The following is a 7,393-nucleotide window of genomic DNA, read 5'->3' as shown; positions in this document are numbered from 1 at the left end:
TGACGCAAAAAAGTGCCCTGCTCCGTGTCACAGTGTCAGGCCAGATCTTGGGTCAAGTCATTTCATGTGTGAACGTTGTCACGTACGGCCCTGCGGATGAATTATGGCACCCCTGTGTCAAACAGGTACACAGTACACAGCTTGCTATCTTGCAAATAATTTGCAAGATCATAACATGTTATCAAGGCAGCTATGTCCTGGTAAACTTCAATTATTTCCTTACCTTGCCTGAAACCTTAGACCAAGACGGCTATGCATATATGGAGGAGTTTATACGATTTGATAAGAAGACTGCCGTTATTCAACCTTTTTTATATAAAATGTATTTTCTTCCTACTTTACCGTGTCCATTCAACTGGGTAAATGACCCAACCTTCAAGGTCATTTACATTTGCCCCATGACCACTTGGGGGCGATAGGGTATTACCTGACCCGTGATGGGGTGTGTGATCCCAAATAATATCGCCCTCAGAATTCACAGAGGCACATGTCCGCTGCCTGGCTACCCCACACCTTTACGAATGACTGGCATTTGGAAACACGTCAGTTTTTAGCCGACCTTGTCACCGACGCCCTGCACGTATGAATCACACTGGAAACCGAGCCCGTACCGCTGGACTGCACAACTGTAAAGGTGTCAACAGGCTGCTCTGAGATCATTTTGCTGACTTTGGCCCTTCGGGGTGCTGTAGCAGGAGCTGTGGAGATCAAAAGCCTATACGGTTGTGTGTGAAAAGTTGGTTTCCTGGAAAGTCACCGCTGTCCTGTAATTCGGCTTTTCTGGCCAGAGGGTACATTAGGTCAAACACACACACACACACACACCAGGAGAAGAGCGACAGTGGACAGAAATGAAAGGCAGAGATCAAGGGGAACCAGGGGAAAACGTGTACACACAGTCTTCCTCATGAGAATTCATAAGCCACCTGTGGTTGACCCTCTGACCCTCTTATGAAACATGGACACTTCCATCCGCTTCCATTGTTGTTGTTCAGTCAAGCAGCAGCCACAGCAAGAAACATTTTATTCTCAAAGGAAATCTATGATAAGCCCTAATCTCTCACCTTGATATTTATGCCACTCAGCAGCCCATTCCCCCCCCCCCCCCCCCCCCTCCAGCACTTTGAAGTCCTGAAAAGCAGCTATTGTTTATTTCAGAACTGGGAGGAGAAAAAAAAACATCTGATCTGCTGATCTGCCACTCATGTGAATGATATGGAAATTTGGGGACATGGGAATCGAGTCTGAGAATGCAGCAAAAAGGAATAATAGCTTGAAAATGTGAGGCTTTGGTGAATGTTATTTTCCATGGCATGAATGGAAATATTGTGACGGGGGGATTTATTTGTGGCTGCGTGTGGGAATTACAAAAAAATGGGCAGAGAGAGAGAGAGAAAGAAAGAAAGAAAATATGATGCTGCTCTTATGGTCTGCTTGCTCGCAAACACACACGGGTGTGTTTGTGCGCGTGCTTACAGTATGTATACATCTATGTGTCCAGTTTCACAACATCAAGCCTTATTTTCAACACCTCTGGAAAATATGACTGTATGACGTCACACGACTACCTTTGTAATTAGCCAGTGTCAAGTATTTGACTTTGTCATTGCAACCACCTGTCATTACACACACACACACACACACACACACACACACACACGTGCTGTGTCTCTTATTGGATTGGATTGGACATAACCGTCAGTATAGTTACATGCCGTACACACTGCATTCTCTCTGACACGGAGTTGTCCCATATCGAAGGATGGCCATGTGCCCTCACCGGACATGATGTGACGGTGACTGTTGCACGCCAGAAATATCTGCTGCTTTGCTCACTTGACGTAGGAATTAATGTTTTTACAACCTTGTGTATCACCCCTGTGTCATGAGACATGGAAAATTACGCCCCCATCGGCACTGATGAGTTGTCCTCCTTCCTCGGACGCCATTTTCACGAGTTAAAAAAATGGCTGAGGTCATGTAATGTAATATGACTGGCTGAAGCGTGCTGAATTGTTAGCCTCCGTTGATCCCAGATGCTGACAGTGACGCTGGTACTAGCATTCGTCTTCCCATCGTCTAGCAGCGGTGTTCTCACGACTTAACTCCCTGAGCGCCACGCATAGTGTGTACACGATTTCACATGTCGTAACCACAGCCTTATGATTTACTTTTGACGGCATCATATGTCACATACCAGGACAAAGCTTTGACTTATAGTAATTCCTTTTGGTTTTGCTGTGAAGTTTATTCACATCATTGTAAAATATGGTATTTATGAAAATATATCATATGAGACTTTGTCAGGGATAAAAAATAATAAGAATTTTTCAGGGCATAATACACAGATCTTGATTTGAAAAATCTGGTCTATGTTCAGGACTTATACATGTGCACGATTTTGTGTGGATCTAAATTGTTCAGCCTTGGAGGACGTAATGAGTGCCGTTCTAGGTTAAAAGGAGGTTTGCTTTTTCTGTTGCACTCGACAAGAATACAGAAAGGAATCCTGACCCATCATAGGCTCTGGCATTACGACTCTGGACATGCCAACATTTTTTTTTTTTTTTAAACAAACTGTTAAATTATACTCGTTTATTTTAAACTGCTTTGAAGTCGTAATTTTCTTTCAGACAGTTTCCATCCAACAAGTTCGCCCTTAGCTTCCAGTTGTGGCATCAACCTTGCTCAGCACTTACCTCAAGTTTGAACACAGCCACAAGTGTAACCTCAACACTTACGTTAAACATTAACCAAAAAACAAGACCCTAAAACTTAATCACTTTCCCTGTGGGGACCAGTTGGAGCGTGAGTCCCCATAATGTTGTCCTCACTTGTCGAATCCGGCAGTATTCTTACAAGAAATGGCACTTATCCCCTTAGATTTGCCAACACTGTGCGGGAAAAAGCTAAATAGTGAAAACAAACTTTACACAATGAAATTAACTCTAATATTTACATCCTGCGACTGAGCCAGTAATAAACCAGAGAAGTGGCCAGTTACAATGATGATGATGATGATGATGACCGCTCAAACTTTACAGCCCAAGCCAACTCCATTACCGAGAACCTGGTGGATATTTTAGACAGCAGCTCTCGCCACTGCAGAATGTAGATAAACACATGGCATTTAAGTTCCCCTGTCATAATGCTACAGTCAACAAACCTTCCTTGGCAACGCTGCCCTGCCAGTTTACAATGCTAAGTCACAATTACAGTACCCCTAATTACTGGCTTACCTCTGTGTATGCGTCTCTCTCTGTGTGTGTGTGTTTGTGTGTGTGTGTGTGATTGTGAGCGTGCATATCTATGTTACAGCCTGGCTGTGTCAGTGTCTGCTGGAGAAAGAGGGCTTGATGATGTGGGGGGGGGGGGGGGGGGGGGGGGGGGGAGTGGAATCCCTCAGCCGGACCCACCTCTGCATGGTTCTCCTCATGCTGTGAAATGCATTTTAACCAGAACGTCTCAAAACATACATAATATATGTATGCTGCTGCACACAGACAAAATGAGATGGAGATGCATTCCAGAGTGGGGCTGAAAATTCAACACAAGGTGAGGAAATGACCCAAGAGAGAGAGGGGGAGGTTGAAATATGCCATGTAGCCTACTGTAGCCCTCTTTCTAAGAAAGAGTGCTTGCTCCCACTCCATTTTTACTGCCACAGCTCAGACTTATATTTGGACTCTGTGTTACTCTGCACTGTGTTGCTCCGTCAGGTCTTTCTTTCCCTCCCTGGCCAAGGGATGGATAACGACACAAGGCTCAAACGTCTACAGCACAGCGAGGCTGCTTTCAGACATGCACCGAAGACCGGACATTTCCATGAACTTTTCCGCAGGGAAAATGTGAGAATGCAAATGTCCGCAAATGTTGCTCCACACAACTTGTAAAATTTCTAGGGAATGTCACAGTGAGGCCGTGTGAGAATACAGGAGGAAAATCTGAGGAAGATTCTTTGGCGAGTGAGCGGGAACCTCTACGCAGGCGCCGCCCCTCGCCCAAATGTTCCAGAAGTTCTTCTGCTCTCAATCAATATGTGAAGGGGCAAACTCGAAAATGTCAGGACCCATTTTCCGTAGTTCATCATGTCTGAGAAGAGCTTATGGCTGCACTTAAACATTTTATCTCAATGCTGGTGTCAGCAAACGTTCTTTCAACAGCATGTCCATCGTGTTAGTTTAGTTATGTCATTAGTTTTGCTAATTATTAATTTTAAATTTTTTTTGTATTGAACAAATAATATTTTTGACCTGATGATGGCGCTAGATGGAAAGTAACAAGATCGCCAATGTTACCACAATGGCTCTCGGGGGACCATGGGGGTCTGCGCCAAATTTCATGGCAACCCATCCATTGTTTGTTGAGTTACTTTGACATTTCTCCAGCCAGATGTCCATGAATTCAACAAACACTTTCATCATCATAGGCGCGGACAACTCAAAATTGAAGGTTGTATGTGGAGAAAGGAGTTCGCGTGGAAGAGAGTGAGCACAGAGGGCAAGAAAAGGATGGGGAAATTCTATTATTGCTCAACAAGTGCAACTGGTGTTGAGACAATGTGGTGATGAATTGAATAGCAAACAATTCGCTCAATGTCGCCACTCCCAGTGATGTTCTGTGGCACACGCTCTTCGAGCCAAAGCCATAAACTGATTTCTCTTGCAGTAACCTCTCACTGTGTCCCAGAAAGAAAGAAAAAAATGCAAATGAAAATGTGTGTATATATTTTTTTGCATGATAAACGTGCTCTCGATTAGCCACACATAAATACACAGTGGGCACACAGGCTCGTAGTACACTTAAGCATACATTATGTACACAATCACGGCCACATATGCACAGTCAACAATGCCATATGGTGCAGTTGGGAGAGACGAGGCTGTCGTCGGCCCCGAGAAACTTCTGGCTCTCCCTGATCAGCTCCCCGCTGAAACCTGAGAGGCAACATTGACATTATCTATTGGTCAGGGGTGATATGGGGGGTCGCCGAAAAACTGAAACAGTAACATGTGTCCATCACATGACTGTGGATAAACCTGTGTGTGCACCTTTGTGATGGAGCAACCCTAATGTGTCCTTTCAGGAACCACAAGAAACTGCCTCCTCTGTGCATCCCAGCCTTGAAAGGTTTTTTTTATTTTATTTTGCATTGCGGGGCCAATAAACTGCAAGCGATGACCTACAGTTCAGCACACCTTGGCCTCCAGAAAGCCCCTGGTTTGTATGTTAAGCTGCCAATTGGGAACACATGCCATTCCTGACAACCCTGCAGGACCGGGGGGATCTGGTGACAGCAGCTCTTGGCTTACAGATAGTCGATGCTAAAATGAGATACACTTAGGGGCAGAGAGGGGGTGTGTGTTGGAGGAATGGGAGGTATGGGTGGCCGGGGAGCGAGAGAGAGAAGTGTCAGGTAGGACTGCGTCGATCACGTGTCAGTGAGTGGATGTTTATTCCTCCTCACTTCAAGTGAAGTCCACGGCACATGATCTGTCCTCTGACATCTCATCGGGGTAAATGGGGTTGGCGGCTGTGGGATTAGGCTACTGACTTTCATCTTCATTAGACTGAGCATTGTTTATACCCGGCTGTTGATAAGTCGGTTTACATTCACAGTACCCGACATTTTCCGTACTCTTAGCGGGAGCTTGCTAAAAAAAAAAATGCCACGTGAAGTTCGTGGAGGTGTTTTTGGAAGATCGTTTTTTAATGAATACTTACTGCACGGGCACCACTCTGAAGTTTATATTTAAGGCAGTGTCTCATTCCGTTGTAACTTCCGCCTGGATTTGATAAATATTTGATGTAGTCTCGGAAAATTGTGTGTGTGAGTGTGTGTGTGTTTGTGTGAGTGTGTGTGTGTGTGTGTGTGTGTGTGTGTGTGTGTTTGTGTGAGTGTGTGTGTGTGTGTGTGAGTGTGAGTGTGTGTGTGTGTGAGTGTGTGAGTGTGAGTGTGAGTGTGAGTGTGTGTGTGTGTGTGTGTGTGTGTGTGTGTGTGTACGTGTCCTCTTATCTGTCTGTCCTTGAGCTTGAGCCTGCCAGACAAACCTGGGATAGCCTGCGAATACAGAGCGAAGGATCGGTCATGTTTTTAAAAGTTGGAAATCTTCAGTGTTTCTCTGATGTATCTATTCAAGTCCAGGCAAAATCACAATGCTGATCAGAGACTGTATTTTCCGTTGGAACTTGGCTGCTGAATCTGGCAGGGTTTCATACTGAGGGATCACTACAACTGTACGACAAGGGTTTCACAGCAACGTGTTTGCACTGGCGAGTTATTATGTCACTGCTATACAGTAGTAGCATTAAGTTGCGACATACACATACAAGCGTTTTCTGATTTGCTCTTGTTAGGTTTGTCTGCAACTCTTTTCAGATCATAAAACCCATGTGTGTAGGTTTTTTTTGGATCAAAGGCACAAAAACAACATTGTGGAAAGATCCTGAATTGGTTTTGAGAAAGACCACACAATCACGATCATGGTAACAAGAAACTGACCTCACTGTTGGAAGGAGACATGAAATGAACAGTGGCCTCCGATGTTTTCTTTCAATCGCCCAAAACTCTCTGTAACAATACGAACATCACACTGTGACAACATTGCATTACATAACATTACGTTACAAACAGAACTTTGTCTTTCTATCAAGTTGACTGAATTAAAACAGGGCTCCTTCCTAAAGCAAGTCTTTTATGATCCTCCAACAAGAAGGAGACATTTTATTTAATGTCTCCCAATTGTTCATTTGAATGATGACGAATTAAAAACAAAAAGGGATTTGAAGTTTCTACTAACCTGAGTGGTAGGTTTCTCCTCGTCACAGTGACTGTTGAATTGAATTATCAATGATAAAGTTGCCTGAACATGACTAGAATAATGAAAGTTCTTCTATGTGGAGATCTGTTACTGAAAGTACTTGTTTCTCATTGGCTGCCAGGTATCAAATGTCGATCTGGTTTACAGTCAGATTTATTACACTGCAGGTAACCATGGCAGCATGACCGTTGCTGCTTGCTCGGACTGTGTCCCAAATCTCTCCCTTTTCCCTACATAGTGATTTACTCTCATACTGATGTACCCATTATATTGTTCTCGCAGAAAGCTATTCCACAATTGAATGATGTTCACACAACTTTCTCATACTAATGTGACAATGAAATCCACATCTGATGGACGATAAATCGCCTGTTGTGTAACTCTACGGATGACAGTGATGATGCAAATGTCCAGATTAGGAATTAACGGCCCATTACCAAGGAAACAAAAGTGTCTTTTACATTGGAAGTAGTGAATGAGTGGATGAAAGAGTGGTTTCGGACACCGCCTACGTATTTAGTTTCACTTAACTCTCACTGGAGACACAGATCTTATCAAACCGGGTCCTTTCC

The sequence above is a fragment of the Scophthalmus maximus genome, chromosome 18, assembly GCF_022379125.1.
Source record: "Scophthalmus maximus strain ysfricsl-2021 chromosome 18, ASM2237912v1, whole genome shotgun sequence".
NCBI classification, from domain to species: domain Eukaryota; kingdom Metazoa; phylum Chordata; class Actinopteri; order Pleuronectiformes; family Scophthalmidae; genus Scophthalmus; species Scophthalmus maximus.
This window is presented reverse-complemented; position numbering follows the sequence as displayed.